General features: G+C 33.5%; 2 protein-coding genes across 2 annotated transcripts in view; one reads left to right on the forward strand and one right to left on the reverse strand.

Moving 5' to 3' along the window:
- LOC135077953 (uncharacterized) overlaps nt 1–21,069 on the reverse strand; it is a 243,035-nt gene that overhangs the window by 116,776 nt on the left and 105,190 nt on the right. The window lies entirely within an intron of this gene.
- Nucleotides 1–21,069, forward strand: part of LOC135078281 (visual system homeobox 2-like) — a 164,653-nt gene that overhangs the window by 54,729 nt on the left and 88,855 nt on the right. The gene's annotated exons all lie outside the window — the stretch shown is intronic.

Below are 21,069 nucleotides of genomic sequence, written 5' to 3' on the forward strand. Positions count from 1 at the left end.
AAGTTAGCTGCAACAAGGGTAAGTAGATAAACTTAATATTACTTGTTTTCCAAGATAAAATCAATTCCGAATGACAATAGCAATTTTGCATCGAAATAATAATTGAAATAAGAACCTTTTTTTTTGTGTTGTTGAAAAATAAATAAGTAAGTATTTAAATCAAAACAGATTCCAAAAAAAAGTCAAAATACAGATGTTTTGCTTTGTCCTTGCAGGATGTATTGTATACCTAACTCTATTTGTAAAATCACTTTAAATTGTAATAATAATTGTAAATTGTAATGTGACATGCAATAAACGTTTTTAATTTGAATTTGAAAATATTTTGTACTAGCGGCCGCCCGCGACTTCGTACGCGTGGATCCCGTTTTACCCCTTTAGAGGTGGAGTTTCGTAAAATCCGTTCTTAGTGAGCACCTACGATCTAAAAAAAAACCCCCATGCAAAATTTGAGACTCCTAGCACTTGTGGTTTCTAAGATTTCGTGATGAGTGAATCAGTCAATCAGTTGGGTGAGGACTTTTAAATTTTTCGATTGACAATCGGCTTTTCCTAGAACTCGCATGTTTATGATAGCTACGACCTTTTACGGGTGGTGACCGATTTATAGTTTTGTAAAAAAATAAGGCTTCAAAATAGTGCCCTTACACGTCCTAGTACAATTTTAATCATACCACTTCATCGGGACAATAATGTGATCCATCAGTAGGTACTGAAAAAAAAAACAAAATCTCATTTTTGGTAGCTTATTTTTAAAGAATTGAAATGTGATTATTGATGTTGTTATTATAAGTACAATCATCATTTTTGTAAACGTTCTTCGTTATATTTGAATGGTCAGGCAAACATTATTTTCGGTATATAATTATTAAGCAATATAAATTAGTGCTAGTTTGATAATAAGTAGAAATTATTTGTTAGTTTAAGACGTAAAACATGTTGGAAGTTTTGAAAATGTGGCACTAATCTGATAAGTAACTATACCTGTCATTTATTTTACTGCAGATAGACCAATATGTTTTCAATCGCAAACCACCAATTAAATTGGAAATACAAATAGTAAAAATATAGGTAGGGGAACCTGTTGAACCTTGGACAGAGTTGTACCTAAAACAATTGTATATATTTTTTAAATTATGAGGTTTTATGAAAAGTTGTCTAGGGTATTACATACGTTATTTGTCAACATTAACGTGAAGTTAGCTAAGATTCGCCGACGCCGTGCAAGTACAAGAAAAAGTGGTAATTTAATATTTTACACTGGACGCAGTGAGATTTTGGAGGTTTACTTCATGTCAATTTATGAAAAATGTTGCATGTTTAACAAAACGGTTATAGTTAGAACATAATCTTTATATATCTAGCTACTGGACGATATGAGTTTCAGATCCTAAGCTCAAATGGAAGTGGGTTTATTATGCTTATTAAGTGAAGTAGTCGTAATGTTGTACCTTGACCACCCAACTAGCGATGTACCTTGGTCACTGATTTTCATTACGTTTTAATGAGAATTTTATTGTACTAAAAAAAACATATTATACTGTTATAGAAACAATGCCCCGAAGACCTCAAAATAGCAATTTAAAGTCTGTTTTTGATATATATTTTTTTTAATTTCTAATGTTTTTTTTAAATTTACGTTTAATGTATCTTCATATGACTTTTTTAAGATTATTTTTGTTGATTAAGCGGTTTTAGTAGATATTTTGCTAGAATTTAAGTTAAATGATAAGAAATAAAAAAATCTAGATTGAAAGTTAAAGCCACTCCAGCGCGTATTTTGTCCTACACGACATAACATATCAACATTCAACAAAATTTTCTAGAAAAAATGTTGAATATTGTCATATTTTTGTTGATTGTGTAAGGCTAAACATGGACTGGAGAGCCGGCTTAAACTTAAGTGATTTGTTGCCAAAAAAATGTGAAAAATAAATAGTACAAAAAATATGGATGAGGATCTTTTTTAAAAAATACTTTTACTTAGATATTGTTGCTAATAACTGTAATAATTGGTATTTCAAATAATAATTTAACAGAAAATTAACAAATTGAAGCGAATATAAGCATTTATTTAAATTTAAATAGGTACAACGTACACGGTCCAAGGTACATCTGGTTTGTTGTACCAAGGACAGTTTTCCCTTTTTTTTTCTAGCAGCTAGTATGCCCAAATTTTTAAAAATATACACAATTTTATGAATGAATTATGTAGTTAATTAAATGATCTTTAAATATAACTGCACTAGACAAGTTTAACTATCACCATTATTTTTCAAAAAATCAAAATTCGAAAAACTGGCCTAAGTACAACAGGTTCCCCTACTTAAGTAACTACATCATTTGCATTATATGATGATTAATTACGCAAGCATGCATACCTACCTATATTTACCAATGTAAATCTCATGATTTATTGGCTTTTCTTGAGCTTTTGATTCATTTTCTTGTAGTAACTTACTCGTATACTGCTTTAGATATACTTTCAGTCTCGATACTTCTGATTTAGAGGAAATTAATTTGTTATTTTTCCTGACTACGAATTAACTTAAAGCTGTTGGAGGATTGTTTATGTCGGATGCCTGCATTTAAGTTATTCTAAATTCTGAAACATTAGACAAGGAATCTCATTCACACTATTGTTTTGTAATATTATAATTATGACAAATTCTATATAGGTAATTTAATTTAAAAGTTCCAAGCATTGTAGAAAAACGTCGTCGTTTTGTTTTACGAGATTACTTTCTTAAAGTTTTTAGTTTAAAAATGAATGAAATGTTGTACTATTGTGACATTATATCGGCCTAATCGTTACCTGATAACGAAGCATAAATAATAAAATAAATAATTATTTTACAATAAACTATTATGTATCGTAGAATCACATGTAAGTTTTCCTTAATGTTTTATTTTTGTAGTCCCTCCCAGTTACTTAGGTACTATGCATCTAGGTGTTTAACATACTTACTTACGATAAAATATAATTACTTAATGGTAAGGCATATTACCTGCTTGCTACATAAGAACGGTACATATTCATGAGTACATACATTTTCAAATGTTTTCATAAAACAATTCCGTTCAAAATACAATTCGATATTTTCCAGAGCTTTATTAATTTCAGAAAAATCATCACGCGTCTTATATTCACAAACTATTGACACATTCTCTAATGAAACCCAAATCATTAAAGACTTCCAATTATGTAATCTGAATAGTGAAAAGTTTTCAATGACATTTCTTTTTCTTTTTAAATCTAATTATGATAGCCGCGGCTGCGTGCAGCGCGTGGGGTGGTGGGTGGCGGGAGACCACGCCCCGCAACTTAGGTTTTTTAATCAACCGCCCTCTGTCATTAGTACGCGGCATAATGGAGAGTCGCCGGCACACATGCAGCTGGCTGCACTCACACTGACGCGGTGGCCGTGTTCAATATACTAGAGAATATTTATAAATGTTTACTAAATCTTAGGCAAAAAGTATAACTAAATAAATTATGGTTAATTTTGGTGAACAAAGCTGGCGAAATTGCATCAAAAATATCTACCATTATTGAAAAATATCATTTGTTTCTGAACCAAGAAATTCACAGTGAGTTTTATTGAAAAAACTAGGTAGGTACAGTTCGACTTAAACCAATAAAAGGAATATTTTTTATTTAATTAAGTACTTATTTCGTAAGTAGGTAGTACTACTTAATTAACAGAGAATACCTATTGTATTGGCCTTTGTCCAGCAGGGGACGTTTTTCGGCTGAAACGAACGAACCTATTACATAAGGAAAATTGCATTTATAGAAAGTTAATTGTGGCTGGTATGTCAGTTTGCACGTGGTATGTGAGTTAAATTCAGATTTTATAACTGCAATATCTACCCTTGTATCAAGCTGTAAAGCCTATGAGAAAATGTGGTCCACTCCACTAAATTAGAAGTGATATTTGAAAAAAGTCAAATATTCTAACTACATAATAAAGATTTTATCACTAAATAGAAATAGAAAAAATATTTAAACTTATTTTTTTCAAATTCAGCAAAATACTTTTTGCGTTATTATGACAGCAGACAGACTTTATAAACGGTAAATAGTGAATGATTGTTGTTACAAGTTCTTGTGTAAGTATATGAATAACTGCATCAACATTTTCTGTATTTAACACTACTATTGTGATTAGGTATTAAATATAAATAGGTAATAAATAGGTTTCTTGCTTTTGAAATTTGATACCTAAGTAAGGCATAATATCCTTTCTAATATACAGCTTCAAAGAAACGACTTCGAGAATATGTCCTAACTTTACCACGATATTGCAGTTTCATTGATTTCAATTCGATAGTGCAATGAAAAGACATAAATACTCAACCGTTTATTGTTTTACTAAATTATTTTATCGTACAGTTGCACAGTATGGACTCAGTTCGGGCACAGCAACTTTTGGAAATATGTTAATTTACTAGACCAAATTATAACAGTTTCTAATAGCAATCCCAACTAATATTATAAATGCGAAAGTAACTCTGTCTGTCTGTCTGTCTGTTACGCTTTCCCGCTTAAACCTCGCAACCGATTTTGATGAAATTTGGCATAGAGATAGTTTGAGTCCCGGGAAAGAACATAGGATAGTTTTTATCCCGGTTTTTGAAACAGGGACGCGCGCGATAAAGTTTTTCTGTGACAGACAAAATTCCACGCGGGCGAAGCCGCGGGCGGAAAGCTAGTGCTACATAAAGTTAGGCTGTATTCTTGTACGCCTGAGCTACTCGTGAATTCTAAGTGTGGTAACAATCACACATAATGCGAAATGCTATGCAAACTAAAATTTTAATTCTCTCCACTACTTATGCAGATGAAAGGCAAACCTTTGTTTTCCACATATTATCATGCATTATACTGCGTTTGAATTGCTCAACCCATTTGCAATTACTTTGATCCACCCCACACTCATGACTTCGTGTAAGATGGGAAGACAGAGACGTGTCAGTGAATGTGACAAATTGTGTCACAACAGCTAGTAACTTTAAAATTAATTTTATCTTTTCAGTTTCTATCTGAAAATACAAGAAGCTATCAGAATAAGAATAAGAATACTTTATTCAGCATAGAGAAATAAGCTCAGCTATATTCGCGACATAACAAGCGCCATGTCGAGAAGCTGGTTTTCACATTATTCTCTTCAAAATGCCCATTTCATTTTGTTTACTTTCTTACTTCAATTTTTCATGTGATAGTTCATGAGTTATTTCTCTCAAGCTGAATATCTCATTATGATACTGGTTGAAGTGGTTGATATTTATTATTACTCTTACAAAATAGGTAAGAAATAACAGAAACTTGACGTTATCAGGAATTTGTCTAGTTTTTGCGTGACAATGCAATTTTGGTACCTATGTTGTTTCAGCTGTTTCAGTTTAGAGACTAAGAAAATGTAAAAAAAAACAGATTTTTTATGAATCAGGTTTCTAATATGTGTGTGTGTTTCTAATGCATGCAATGCAGCTTGCACTTTTATACAAAGATGTTTCAAAGTAGAAGGCATAAAATGTTCGGAATGTTATATGCTTTTGTACCTTTGAAAAAACGCTAAAAATAGTGACTGAGTTTCTTACTTTGTGTTTTTTTCGTTTCGGTAGGCTCAATTAAATTATTGTCACGAAGCAGTGGTATAGTTTAAAAACGCCTTTTAAAAGCGTGGTTGCTAAAAAGTACATAAATGACTTTCTTGACTATTCTGACCACACTCTGACAGTACATACATGGACAGTCAGAAAAGCTCTCGTGTTTGCGAACTTCTTATTTATTTATTTAAACTTCAGCACACAAAGAAACAATGCACTGTGGCGGACTTAATGCCGGATGGCATTCTCTGCCAGTCAACCACGGGTCATGCAGAAAGAGTAAGGCGGTGCAAAAAATTTACATTTAGAATAATATACCTACTTACATAAGACTTACATAATACTTCTTCTTCTTTGCCTGGCCCATTCCCATTTTATTTGTATTTGCGATATTTATTATGAATGTTTTTTAAACAATACATTTTTTTGCTATTTCTACATAACACAATAGGGCTAAAATACTGTGCGTAAAGTAACCCTATCGACATTGCATTGACATGTTTTTTTGCGTAGAGCAGGTAACGACCAACAGTGTGCCTACCATGAGTTTACGTTAGGTGTGCTCGCTAGCGACTGCGTAAAAAAATGACATTTAAATGTATGACATATTGTGCAGCGCCCCTAGCGGCTACTTTCAAGAAATAAAATCTTCATAGAATTTTTTGACGTATTCGCTAGCGAGCTCACCTAACGTAAACTCATGGTAGGCACACAGAACCGTAATATTTTTGAACGCGCCGCTCGACACTGGTCATAGCTGTCAGCGATACTGGCCAAAAATAAACTACTACCTACTACTTTTTAGGGTTCCGTAGTCAAGGAACCCTTATAGTTTTAAACTCCCATTTAAATCTTTAAGAAACACTTGAAAAATATGCTTGTTTTTAAATTTTTCAATGGTATAAAAAAACTAGACCGTGAACATTAGGGTGTCCCGAAATGTCTTTTTTTATATTTTCGCTACACAAGACCCCTCAAAAGTTGCGTCATAAGATGTAGATTACCGTAAAAATAATTAAAAAAATATAAAATAATGTCTCAAGGGCTCTACCGGCATTTTTATGTCTCAAAAAATCACTTAATCAGCCCTTCACTGTTTGTCATCTTTTATATTTTTATAACAATTATTTCATTTTATTTTGTAATAACAGTGGCAGTTGAACCCTAAGATATGATTTGCAGGCAATGACAGACTGTTTCCAGTGAGGAATAGGTTTTGTTCGAACTAGCAGAATTCATATTTTGACTTCTTTTTCTCAAATTTTCTACTCCTTCGGCGAGGCTGTTGGTATTATTTCTGTTGTGGTTTTATTGCTGTAAGGTATCGCACCGCAGTTTATTGTTTTAATATTACATACTTTTAGCATAAATTTAACAAAAATTTAGCAATATATGGTAGTAATATACTTTTTGATTTTTTTCAGGTAAAAACTACCTAGCCAAAAATCTTTATAATATTATATTTAAACAGAATACTAATTAACATGTTAAATAGTTTTAGCATACTATTAAATATAAATAACATTTATGTACGTTATATACACTTTCTAGCTGAAGTTTTTGATGTCTACGCAGTTTTTTACCAATGGTGAACTTCAACGGAAGTAAAAATATATTTTTAGTTATGAAACGCATACATGTTATATATCAAATTAAAGACAATTTAATACACTTCTTTGGCTCGTGTAAAACGTTTAGTAGAGTAAAAGACATTTTGTAAAAAAATGATTTAAAAAGTAGTATCACAACAATGTAAAAAAATTCAATTTTCCTTTAATTACTAACTAAAGGTTGATTTTATCGATAGAATTTATACTACAAAATATCAAGCGCATACGTAGAGCTATCATATAAATATAAAAGTAATGAAATCGGACAAATGGTTTTCAAGTTATGGTTGATTTTCTAAAATTGACTGCTATTTTTGTTAGCTTCCACTTAGAGATGCCAATCATTGTTTTATAATAGCGTAATAAAATTATTAACCTGCTGTGAGAAGTAGATTGAGTATCGTCAAATTAAACCGATATCTTGGCTGACCCATGGATTAATTAGGAATACATTAAAATCGCGCGCGTAAATGCCTAATTCTGGTTAAAAAGCCAATTCTGTTTTAAAAGTATTTATAGATTTATTGGTTTTTAAACTATTTTAAACCTTGATGTGACTCATTGTGTACCCTCGAATTTCATAAAAACGCTATTTTTGTATTATAAATAGTTTTTGTTAGGAACCCCTAAAATAACAATTTAAATTTTTTTTAAGGACAGGTAGAGGCCTCAAGATGACAGATATCTCATTAAATTTAATGCTAATCCTAATCTATATTTCAAAACGCAACTTTTGATACCTCTTGCGTAACCGTAGCTCAAAAAAAAATTTTTCCCATACAACGACGGGACACCCTAGTGAACATACCTTTTTTTCCACTTTTTAGATGCACTAAGTCATTACCTAAAAACCAATGTTAATACCTTAGCTTTAAGTCAACTAGCCTAGGCGTAGTAGTAGGGCCACCTATTATCGGGATGAATTCGCGTTTCATAGAGTCATGCTCATTTTAGATCAGTTGATTTAAAGCTTAGGTATTAACATCAGTTTTTAGGTAATAATTTAGTGCATCTAAAAAATTGAAAAAAGGTAAGTTCACGGTCTAGTTTTTTTGTAACATTGAAAAATTTAAAAATAACCATAATTTTTTACTTTATTTTTTACGTTTCAAGTGTTTCTAACACTTGCTGTCGCGAAGTGATGGTAGAACAAATATATTTTTAAAACGCGTATTAAGTGAACCTACTCGTCTGACATGACTCAATGATACTGACCGTTTAGCGTGCTTTGGAACATGGAAATAAATTTCATTTTCGGATAGCCAGGTTGATTAAAGCCTGCAATGTTCTAACCAATGTAGGAACATGTACGCAATGTGAGTCACGAGAATTTAGAACCAGTGGTATTGCAAACTAAGCAACTTCCACCGTCTGAATTTATCATATAACTTGCTGTGTACCCCGGCCTAAGGACACAACAAACCACGGCAGCCGCCATGGCGTTAGAGTGGCTGCCTTCCCGCTGTAACCTGGTTTGCGGCTGTAGAGCGCATTGGGTGCGCAATTATGCACCCTCCTGCCATCTAGCGAGCGCTCGATAAAAACTGTCTGTCAGGGCTGTCAAACACAGGTTACTATTAATGTACCTACTATTTATTTAATAAAAGTATTTTCATTTTCACTATGAATTTGATCCAAATTTCCTGTACTTAATAGGTCTGAAAACCTGAAGAGCCTTTGTGTTTTGTAAAATGTTAATCAACGATAGAAAATTACTTATTTTTAGAATTTTACTAGCGGCCGCCCGCGACTTCGTACGCGTGGATCCCGTTTTACCCCCTTTTCCCGAATTTTCTTTGCTATAAACCTCATGGAGCCCGAGACCTTTCCAACGAATGCAAAACCGTGGAAATCGGTTCGTGCGTTCTGGAGTTGGTCAGGGAGGAAAACCCGACTTATTTTTATATAGTAGATTAATTTTTGGAAATGTTAATTTGGTTTAATGTGGACTATCAATGGTTGGCCGTTTAGAGTAGGATAGTACAACTTAGTTATGTCCAGCTTCTAGACATAATATTCACTGCTACATAATATGGAGGATTCTCCCTCCGTCACACGTAATTGGAAATACATAAAAATATCTTAGAATTAAAAAAAATACATGTATACATGGAGCTTACAATGAAATTAGCAAGAATTTAGATGTTTTTTCACTTTCTAGTGCATCTTTTCTTATAATAATATTGTGTAAGAGTAAGTTGTAAAAAAGTATTTATCAGAACTGCTATGATTTTATCTAAGCACAGATCAAAGCTAGACTAAAACGAATGTTGTGTTCAGCTCATAAAGTTAATATTCCTTCGGAATAGAGCAACAATCACGAGCTGTCAAACGAAACCAAAAATGAGATGTCATTTGTGTGTGTAAATATAAATATGTGTGCATGCTAGTGATGTATGTCGTTACTTTTCACATGAATATCGATATCGATTTATATTAATTAACACCTAACAGTAGTAATATTAATGGAACTAAAATAGGATAGAATGTCCATATGCAATCCGTATATGGGAGAGTGGAAAATAAAAATAAAACTCAGAAGATTAAAATGATTTAACTGATTTAATTGAAAGAGCAACAAACATCAAGACATCCATACAAACTTTCTGATTTCTAATTAGTAAGAGTAAGTCAATAATTAAAAATGATAATTCTGACGATAATGTAAAAAATAGGATTCTAACGAATGCGATGTAATAATAAAAGACAATGCCGGAAATTAGCGTCTTTTTTTTTTCGCGCGGCCATCGACCAAACCTTGGTTTTTGATTACAAAATAGTGTAATAAACCAAACTTACTATGACATGTATACCTCTAAACTCAGTCTGAAATGAGTTACGAGCATCAGAAGTTTGATGATTTTCATACTAGATTTGCTGTTTGCGCGCAAGTTTTGTAAGAAATTGCAACAAAATAATGACATTGTATGTGTAAACAAACAATACCATCCATTAAAGGATCCAGACATCAGTGTGCAGCAGAATCAGCGCAATAAAAAAATAGCGCAATACAACAAATCCCTACAAACTCTGTAGGGATTTCACATTTTTTCAACGTGATTCTGGCTCCAATTTTTCGAAAATATTTACTATCAAAATGTTTGCTACATAAAGTGGCATATTTAGTTGGAATCCAATTTGGACGATTAATTAATTTGAGCCATGTTTTTCTTACATCTTCGTTAGTCGGAAATCTGTAAGATACTTTACTAATTAGTACCTATTATAATAGTCAGAAACTCATATTATTACATTCCCAGGTGACTGTGATAGACAGTGCACAAAATATATTTATCGATTGTGGTACAGCCCTAGTGTAAAACGAAAATTATTTCTTTACACAAAATATTCATAAATTCTGGATTATGTGCATGAAATCTTTGCTTACAACTTAAATTAATGTTTAAAGAACATAATTATCACACTTAGTGCTTAAAATTCTAAGCGCATTCACAAAAATAAAGCTAAAGTTTGGAGGTGTCGATTTCAATAAATTTACCTGTGAAATGAATATTTTGCGGGATTATTTCTCTGGTTTACATCACAATCAAGGACGGAACAGGTCACCATTGTATTACAATAAAAAAATTCCAAAACTATACAGGATTTTACGAAATTTTTAGAAAAAACTGTGATTTGAAATTCTGCTTTGTGCCTCTATGTGTCACTGCCTGTCAAATCTTTTGCAAAAATGGTTCTATTGACGTGACGATGATAGCATCACACATCTCTTTTTATCACACAGGGTTGCAGATAGTGACATCTCGCTCGCTCATTCTTTGTTGCTCTATTCCGAAGGAATATTAACTTTATGGTTCAGCTACAATCGGAGTGCAAATTCATCGCGTTAGTTTTCTTTCAATGTTCAATGTATTCCATGTTTAAGCTATGATTTGTAATCTGTTGCTGTACCTTAATTAATAAACTAAAATAAAACAATATCAAAAAGATATTTATACTATAAGAGCCAGCCCTAAATGTACATAATGTCCAGACCCTAGGTGCATAGGGTTGCGTACGAGCGTTGGTTTACAAAGGTTGAAGTGAAAGTAAACATTAAAATGGTTTACCTACCTAAAGTCAGCTAGCGGATGCTCTCTTAAATACCTACCTATGTAACTTAATTTACCTATCTTAAATTAAGATATAGACTAATACCGTACATAAAAATTAAATGTAAAGATTTAGAAAACCATGATAAAAACCGCAGCATGCAATCTGATTAGTAAAGCTTGTAAATCGTCAAGTGCAAGTCGGACTAGCGCATAGAGGGTTCCGTAAGACCATGCAAATATTATCCTCATGTATCGACAAAGGTTGCGAATAGTTTTTACTAACTGCTAAGTTAGCAATCGTAAAAATCTTTTTGTTGCTATGGAACAGCAAGTTAAGGACTGTTTATTTTACTTGTGCTCTAAGACCTTTCTCATTTCATGTCTATTTGAACCCAGTTGGTGGACTCCATAAAACAATGACATTTCGCTACAACTAGATAGATATATGGAAAGTATCCCATAGATTTTAATTCCCTTGCGAGTTACAAAATAAGGTTCAAACTGCTGTATCTATGGGTTGCGTTGAGTTAGAACTGAAGCTTGTTTTTTTACAGCTTCAAGGGACTGCAGAGTCTGCACACATAAGCGATGTTAATTTCAACTTGATACTTCCATTTATCTTGAGAAAAAGGGACTTGACAGACAAACAGACATCATTTTTCCTTTTGAGGTGCAAAACCCTGGATAAAAATCTTGTACTTAGGGTCTTAAATATTTAGATACTTACTGCTTACATGCTTATAAAATTACTTGCAAAGGGTTTTGTCTCCACTGTAGGAGCATGAGCTTTTCTAATTTTATTTTATTTAAACTGAAAGGCATTTTTGTAATTGACTATACCTACCTACATAATTATTTTTTCTACGATAAACAAGATTGTGTTTCTCACTTTTTAAATAAAATAAATTTCTTGCAAGTAGTGCAAGTAGGTGTTCAATGTATAAGCGAACGCGATAATACTCGTATTGTTCTTTCGTGTTACAAAGTCGTATTCAAAACCTTTATTTTAAGGAGAAATAATTAAGAAATGTATAAATGATATTATAATATACTTACAGCCGAAAGCTTTCGCAGTGCTGTCATCTGTACAAAAATACAATTTGAAATACCCCTGCAGGGACATAAGTTGAAACTTTTAAGACATAACACCACCTATGTACGTACATTTGCTGAAGCAACATGATTATGATCATGAAATTTAAAATATTTTTGAAAACGTTTTATTAAGTAGGTATCTAATTTTTGGAGTCAATTGGCTACAAAAATTATTAATAGTTTTTTAAAGTGTCCGAAGACGATAGAAGTTATAAAATGATTTGATGTTATCCATACTGCCTTTTTACCTAAGACTTCTTTAATTACAGCAACTATTTATTACAATAGAGAAAAACGGGTCTCAACAGTCATAAAGACCCGTTTTTCTCTCTTATTTTGATTGCAATGAATCGTGGAAGTTGAATATCTTACCTACATTATTTATGTGTTGGTAGTTATTAAAATACGGACTAGACATAGGAATACGAAATAAGATAGAATATTATTAGCGGATAATATTGAACCACAAAGAAATAAGAATAAGAAAATGTGACCTTTATATTGTGGTCTTGAAACAGCTCTCTCTTTTATTACAGAAATAAAAAGATTTTAACAGTTTACTCTTACTTCTAATCGTGCAATACGTGGTATTGTATTTTATTTTCAACCAATATTACAATACACTACATCAATATTTCAATACAATAAAACAATCTTGTTGAATGTAATCAAAAGCATTAATAAATAACATAACGAAGCACAGCTGCCACAAAACGGCAACTTCAAGCATTTAATCAAAATTAGAATGGATTTAAAGTACTAGATACTTATGTTTGTATCTTTTTCTTTCATAGAACTTCTTGAATTTAGAAATATAAACTGAAAGCTGAGGATCATTTTTCAAAAAATAAATCTGTTTTTATTTTCAAAAAACCTCAGCCCCGCCTACTGCGGACACGTTGTTCTTATTTCAGGCGTATAGTGTTCGCCTTTGTGGCTGTTTCCCACGCCCGCGCGCCCGCGTGGGCCGGCGCAGCTCGCGTTACGCGCGATTGTCCAGGAACCTTGTGCGGTGTTGTGATCGCCAGCGCTTTGTCGTCGTCTTCGCCCGCCTTTGTTTTGGTTTAGATGACAGGTTCACACGGTTTTGATTGACGTCTCATTTTTTTGCGACTAGTTTTTAGTAGGCGTCTTTATTTGCGGAAATGTTTAATACAATTTTAAATTTGACAAGTAGGTAAACTACCTGCTTTCTCGTTTGATAACTTTGCTTTTCAAACGTTAGCAAGCAGATATACTATAGATGTGCTTTTTATCTCAGCCTATTGAAAATTACGCACTACATCACAATATTGCTCTACAGCGTAGCTATGGGTAAGTTGGGCGTATTTTCGGATAATCAGTAAATTGGTATTGATGACAAATTGACTGTCAAACAGGTGTACCTAATTACCTTAACACACACAGTTATCACAAGATTTAAATCGAATGCGAGAGTTGCGTTTCCGAAAAAGTACTAAAACTATGCTAGAAATGTGTTTGAGGTTTGAGGAAAGCACTATATAGTTTCAATTGTACAGTTTCAGATAACTTACCATATTTTTAGGGTTCCGGACAATCTCTAATAATTTTACTAAACCGGGTTAAAAGGTTTGACTTTATAAATCCTCGTTTCAGTGTCAAGAATCCATAGTTTAGAAATTAAGAAACTTGATACAAGGGGACTACTTTCATAAAAATAACTAGGTATATAAAAGCAAGCTGGAAATTTATAGTTGAAGAACAATACTCAAAATTAATTAAAAAAATGTCCAAATTCAACTAAGTAGATTAAGAAACCAAAAAATAATGTTTTTTTTAAACAATTTTGCCAGAGCAATGATAATTATTTAAAAAATCAACAATACTATTCATATAAATAAAAAAAATGCCTGGACATTTTTATTTACTTATCAACTTCCTTCTTCTGGCTGATCAAAATATATCATACTAGATCAGAATCTTAAACGTAGTTCGTAGACTTAAAATAATACATTTTAACTTTTTTAATCTAATTTTATTGAGTCAAAAACACCTATTTAAATAATAAAAACAAATTTTCAGCATTTTTTCATCACTCGAAATGATTCTAAAATAATCAGAGAGCCCACTTGTAAAAGTGTATTTAAAAATAGAAACTGATCTCAAAAATCCTGACTATCATCTTTCAACAACGGTTACATATTCAAAACAGAGTAAAAAAATAAAATTTTAGGAAGGCTATGATTTATTTTAACAGTAAGAAGTACTTAAGAAAATTATATTTCTTATTGTGTGACTTGAAATTTTTTATTGCACTTGATCTTCAATTGCCAAAGAACATAATATTGAAATTGAAATTAAATTAAAAGAATCAAATTAATATCTTTCAAAATCAGGTCAACTGCTTGAGTGTCTCCCCTTTGTCCATTGGGAGTGTCCTAATCTTGACCACATTCTTGGTAAGATTCTATTTAACTTCAAAAGTAAGTTAGCTCAATTTGTTTTCCAATTGAGATTAACATTTTGTTGCATGTATCCTTTAGTAACATGCAGTCAGCATAAAACTTCTTTGCAAATGTGGGTAACATAGTAAAACTAAATTTATATGCATATTATTATATTAATGAGCTAAATACTCATTATTTCATATAATCAGTTTTGGTATAATAAATAACACAAGTTCGAAAATACTAAGGTAACTTAACAAACTAAAAGTTAAATGAATCATAAAATTAAATATTTATTTTCGAGCGAAAGTGCAAAAGCACAAATTGTACATTAATTTATTGTGTTTTTTTTTCAATTGACTACCTATCGTGAAGTATAAAGAATTGCTAAAGTATATTAATAATAGTTTCATATTTTAAAACACTCTATACCTTACTTTGGCAAAATTGGATTCTGTGTTTTTAATTTTGTTACTTTATAACTATATTTTTAAACAATGCTTACATAAATACTTTTTTTATTATTTTATCAAAGGCTGTCTTTTTGATATTTCCATTCAGACTATTGTTTTGAAATATAATGTTCTTGTTTTCTATGCAAATCAAACAGAAGAATTAAATGTTCCGTATAAAATTCAAAGTAATATTTTTTTGTTTTTATTTGATATTTTGAGAATGAAAATTGACTAATTAATTTCATTTTTATACAGTTTTTTTTGTAAAATGATAAATGGTAATTTTAGTAGCATGTGCATTGTATGTACTCAAGTCTAACTCATTAATAGAGCGCCATCTTCCGACATCCGATCCTACAGTTTTCGTTTTTGAAGTGCGCTCGACGCGGTGCTAAATTACAGGTAGGCGTCCGCACTCCTGATAATGGGGCATTATGCCTCGAAGGAAGCCATCGAGACGCGCGAGGCTAAACATAATAAACCTGGAGTGCGCTGAGTGAGAAATTACGCGCCAATCCACCTGCCCGTAATGCTGCATTCACCCCCCTCCCCCCCGTGCGCCGGCTCGCCGCGGATCTATTCATTTCTTACAATTAATCAAAATTAAATCAACCGCCGAGCACGCGGGCGAGTTTCGAGTCTAACCCCAGCACTGAACGGTCCGATTTCAGCCGGCGGAACGTTGAGTAGGCGTGTCCGTCGCGAAGAAATCTGGCCAATAGAGTGCGGTAACAAAATATCCGTATTGGCTATTAGTAGGCCCCGCCCGCGCGCCTAGGGGGGACGTGGCCCCGCGCGGAACGACGTAACTGCCGCTCGGGCGCGCGGACTTACGCCCCGCTCGAACTGAGCGATCGAAACGAGCTTCAGCTCCGAAAGGGCGTGGGGCGTACGCCAGGGGTGCTGAAATACGCCAGTTCGGTAGTAGAGCCCGGGCCGGGCTCTGTCGAGGGGGGTTTTCTCGTTTTTACAAGGTGCCGGGCGGTGCCGGCGGTCAGAAGCGCTCCAGTCGCCGCGGCGAGTGCTCGTGTCGCAATCGCGAAACCATAATCTACACGATTTTCCGCGATTTTTCCACCGACTTGGAAAATAATTTGAAATATATAGCATTTACCGAACTTGGCTTAGTACTTATCGGTCTAATTTTATCAATACTTATTTAGATAAGCTAGAAAATAAAAGTGTTGTTACATTCAGAACTCAAGCAAGTGTTTTTATGATAAGAAACTTACTATTCTACTTATCGAAGTATCAATCCAATAAAGTTGTGAATAATATAGAATAGAAGTAATCATAAAATGGCTCTCCAAACAAAGAAGCAAATGTATGCAAAGTAAACTTAAGCAGAGAGCAGAAGAGAGAAGCTCTACGCAAAATGCAAGCGATGAGCGCGAATGCGAGCGCGCCCAGGGCGCCTCAACGCTCGCCGTTCGCTATCCAGGAGTTGCTGGGGCTCTCGGATAACAGAGAATCTAGAGAGAGATACTTTGAAAATCGAGATAGCGACAGAGTTTTGAATTTGTCAGAGAGCAGAGAGCCGAGATCACCCTACACTCCGCAGTTCCCTCTGCCAGCTTCCGTGGCGAGTCGGGTGGCGTATGCGGCGGCTTTCAACGCGCAGGCGGCGGTGGCTGCTGCCTTCCTGCCCGGGCCGCCGCTCCTGCATCCCCCACCTGGTAAGTGAATCATTTCTTCTCGGTCACTTAGGTACTTAATTTTTATGCAGTCTTGATTCTAAGTCCCATCTTAAGAAAAATATGAACTTTTTGTTTAGTCATCGCTCTATTCCAATATTATAGCGGAAAGGCAACTTGAAATTATCAGCTGACTTGAAATTACTAAAAAACAATACACAGTTAAAGCGTTTAATGAGATAATATTAACTTTCGTGCTTATTTCTCAAGTTTACCGAACTTTTATTCGTGTTTAACGTTTGGCAAGCCTACACTCGTGTCAAAAAACCTTACACAAGCCGGGTCTGGCGCGAAAGATGTTCGGTTCGTTGTGGCGGTTGATTATAATATAATTAGGCCTTTGTCGCGTAATTAGCATCTGTGCGCGCGCGCCGGCGGCTCGGGTTACGCGCGATTTAACTTATTGAGGGCCCTCGGCTTTGTCTCGGCTGTCTGCTCGAGAGCTCATTGAATGCGGCTAAGATGAGCTTGAAAGATCTTGACGGATGCAGTGTGAATCCGTTTAAAATATTAAGATTCGCTTTACTCCAGCAAACACGCCTCGAAGATTGATGGCAAATATTTTTAAATAAAAATGTGTACCGCACTTACTTTCGCAATCATAATAACGTTTTAAAAATTATAAAACCACTTTTCTGATGTAAAAACATTGGTATCTATTGAAAATAAAACATATATGTAGATTAATGCTTTTATGTTTAAATTAATAGTTATTTACAACGATAAGTAATTTTTTATAAATAAATCCTCTCAAGGCAATATAACTAATGCGTTTGGGTATAAAATATGCAAAAGTTATTATTTTAGTTTTTACCCGACTACGGCAAAGCAAAAGGAGGGTTATGATTTTCATAAAAACAAAACAAAATTTAAAGTTTAACATTATAAAACCTTACTTAGTAGTCCAGTCAATGAATGCCTTAACGACGGTGTAGAGAGAAATCCATGGAACACAATTTCTGACCTCGGGACTTTATTCAGCCTAGTTAGGTGGTGAACATAGCAAAAGTCCCCGCCCTTAGCCCTTGAGCCGGCGGGGAGAGGGGAGTTTAAAGGTACCACTTTTCGGTTTTTCGCTTAATCCTCGGAAACTATGCGTCCTAGTGACATGACTACTATGAACCATAAAAAGCTTATTCAATTTGCTACAGGTGAGACCGTCAAGTTTTTCTATATCTTGTATAGTTTTTGCGGTTTCTGCTCTAGAAGGTCTGTAAAATTGGAAATTTTATTGTCGTCTTACATGTTCCTTTCAGGAGAAAATCAACTAAATCAACATTGAGCAAACACTATAGACATGCGGGAGCATGTTAAGCCTAGTTCCATGGAGGGGACTGCACCGTGCGTATATTTAGACGAACCAATTAGAGCCACTTTTGACTCCTCATCATTCAAAAACTACTGTGCATTAACACTTCAAATTTGGCTCATGTATTGAGACTTGCAAGATGTACATCAGCTTCAAATTTCATAAATATACCTCAAACGGTTATTTAGGTATTGACGTTCAAAAATCGATATTTAGAGCACTACTATCTATCTATCACATGTGAAATGTTAAAATTTACTGGTTTTTTATTTATTCCTTTGTATTTACATAACTACCTTTCTGGATGCCAAATTTGAACCTTCGAGGTCATCTGGAAGTGGTTAGAATTTGGTCTATAGGTCAGACATGTAGATTTTTGGACGTCAATATCTAAAGAACCGTTTGAGGCATATTTATGAAATTTGAAACTGATGTATATCTTGTAAGTCTCAACACATGAGCCAAATTTGAAGTGTTAATGCACAGTAGTTTTTGAGTGATGAGGATTCAAAAGTGGCTCAAAGTGATTCGTCTAAATATACGCACGGTGTAGTCCCCTCGCTGGAACTAGGCTTAACATGCTCCCGCATGTCTAGAATGATTGCTCAATGTTGATTTAGTCGATTTTCTCCTGATGGGAACTTGTAAGACAAAAATAAAATTTCCAATATTACAGACCTTCTAGAGCAGATGCCGCGAAAACTATACAATTTATAGAAAAACTTGTCGATCTCATCTGTAGCAAATTGAATATGCTTTTTTTGGTTCAAAGTAGTCATGTCACTAGGACGCATAGTTTCCGAGGATTAAGCGAAAAACCGAAAAGTGGCACCTTTAAACCCCCCTCTCCCCGCCGGCTCAAGGGCTAAGGGCGGGGACTTTTGCTATGTTCACCTCCTAACTAGTCTAAATAAAGTCCTGAAGTCAGAAATTGTGTTCTACAGTTTTCCATCTATAATGCTTTATTGACTGGACTATAGATAACATATTACAATTTAAGCTTACCAGTGAGGTAAAGCTTTTTAAAGCCGACGGCAAAACTGAAGCTTTTTAGTAGATATTTTAAAGCTCAAAACTAGAGCATACTTACATTGTTTTGTATCATGATAAAATGCTCATAATTACAAAAATACAGATAATATTAATTTATTAAATTATTAATGGGCTGTCTGAAATTATAATTACTTGGGATAGCAATAACATTTTAATAAAAAGAAACAGTAATAAAAAAACCGTCTTAAAAAAGCTTTCATACTGTTGATGTTATATTTTGTTACAATAAAATGCCAGGTAATCAAAAATATAATAGGGTCATTTAGGTACAAATCTTACTTAGTCACTAAATTCGGGAGTACGTATCTATTTTTTTACATTTAAGAGTAATGTTTAAAAAATATTATGTTCTTATTGTCTGTTAAATATTACAAATTGCATAGTAGGTATTAAGTACCTAATATTTTTATTTTTTACCTCATAATTTTTACTATTCATTTTATATTTTTCATGCACTTCTATCGGTCTGACTAATATTTAAACAGCATGAGTAAATAATTTAACTGAATTAACGTGCACTAGGTATAATACCTTAATTCATCTTTTTCATTGAAAACAGCGTACGAGTATACTTAAATTATAGTCGGCTTCGGAGGTGTTTATTAAATTATGTAGTAAATAATTACAATTACAGATATACACGACTGCACTAAAACCATGACTTAAGATATAAATGCTATTGCACAAACAAAAATTTGCCTTCAACGCATTCGATTCGCAAATCGCAACCGCTATATCAATTTAAGCCATTAAAACAGGCTCTAGACATAGAACGATATTTTCTCTACAAGTACTACCTAGGTCCAAGGTGTGAGCCTATCTCTCTAACTTCGTAGGTTTTATTCATGGGGTCTAAACAGACAGATGTGCGTAGAGTGGTGTCAGTGGGCGCGCGGCAATCAGTGCGCAGCCGGCGCGAAACAAAGGACCCGGCCCTATTAGCGAATTTATTATTATTAGCAGCCTCGTGCAATGAGGGAAACGATGTTTGGCAGATTCCTAAATTGCTAAAAAAGTAATCAAGTAGGACAGGTACTGTTTGCTACTAATATTTAAGGGATCCGTAAGATCACTACATTTAAATCGAATCATTATGTTGTTTATTGTAACTGTTGGTAAATAATAACAATAATAAAAAACTGATGACATTTATGGTTAAAATGCACCGGCCCGGAATTTCAAAGATTAGCTCTAACACAAAAAAATGCCTTTTCAATCTTACTCTTTGCAAATGTTAGGATATATTGATGCTAAGCTAGCTCAAAAATATCGGTATGATTTAGCGTTAAGTTTTCGGTATTGATACACAGTTAATTACTCATTAACTCAAAGATAGACAATAGAAAACTTTACTCTGCCTAGAAAGCTTAAACAACTGTAGGTTAAACACTATTTTTATCAACATCATTTAATGTTTTATGGATAGATAAGAGTATTTTAACAAATTATTTTGATAACCAAAAATATAGTATAAGTAATTTATGAAAGCTTTCTTAAGAAAGTTTAAACCAGAACTTAAAGTGAACAAGATAAATGTATTAATACTGCCTAAAAAGTTAATTTTCTTGATCAGCATAAATGAATATTACTTTATATAGAAATCGCAATCTAAAAAACTGCTTTTTGATAAATTCACGAAAATAATCTACAAATTCGAATTTAAGGAATTGATATAATTTTGTTACACTGATTTTTTGCCTTTGTGGAAATCATTACGGGAAGCCTATGTTCAGCAGTGGACGTCCTATGTCTGAAATGATGATGATGATGATTTGTA

Source organism: Ostrinia nubilalis, chromosome 14 (assembly GCF_963855985.1).
Source record: "Ostrinia nubilalis chromosome 14, ilOstNubi1.1, whole genome shotgun sequence".
Taxonomy (NCBI): Eukaryota; Metazoa; Arthropoda; class Insecta; order Lepidoptera; family Crambidae; genus Ostrinia; species Ostrinia nubilalis.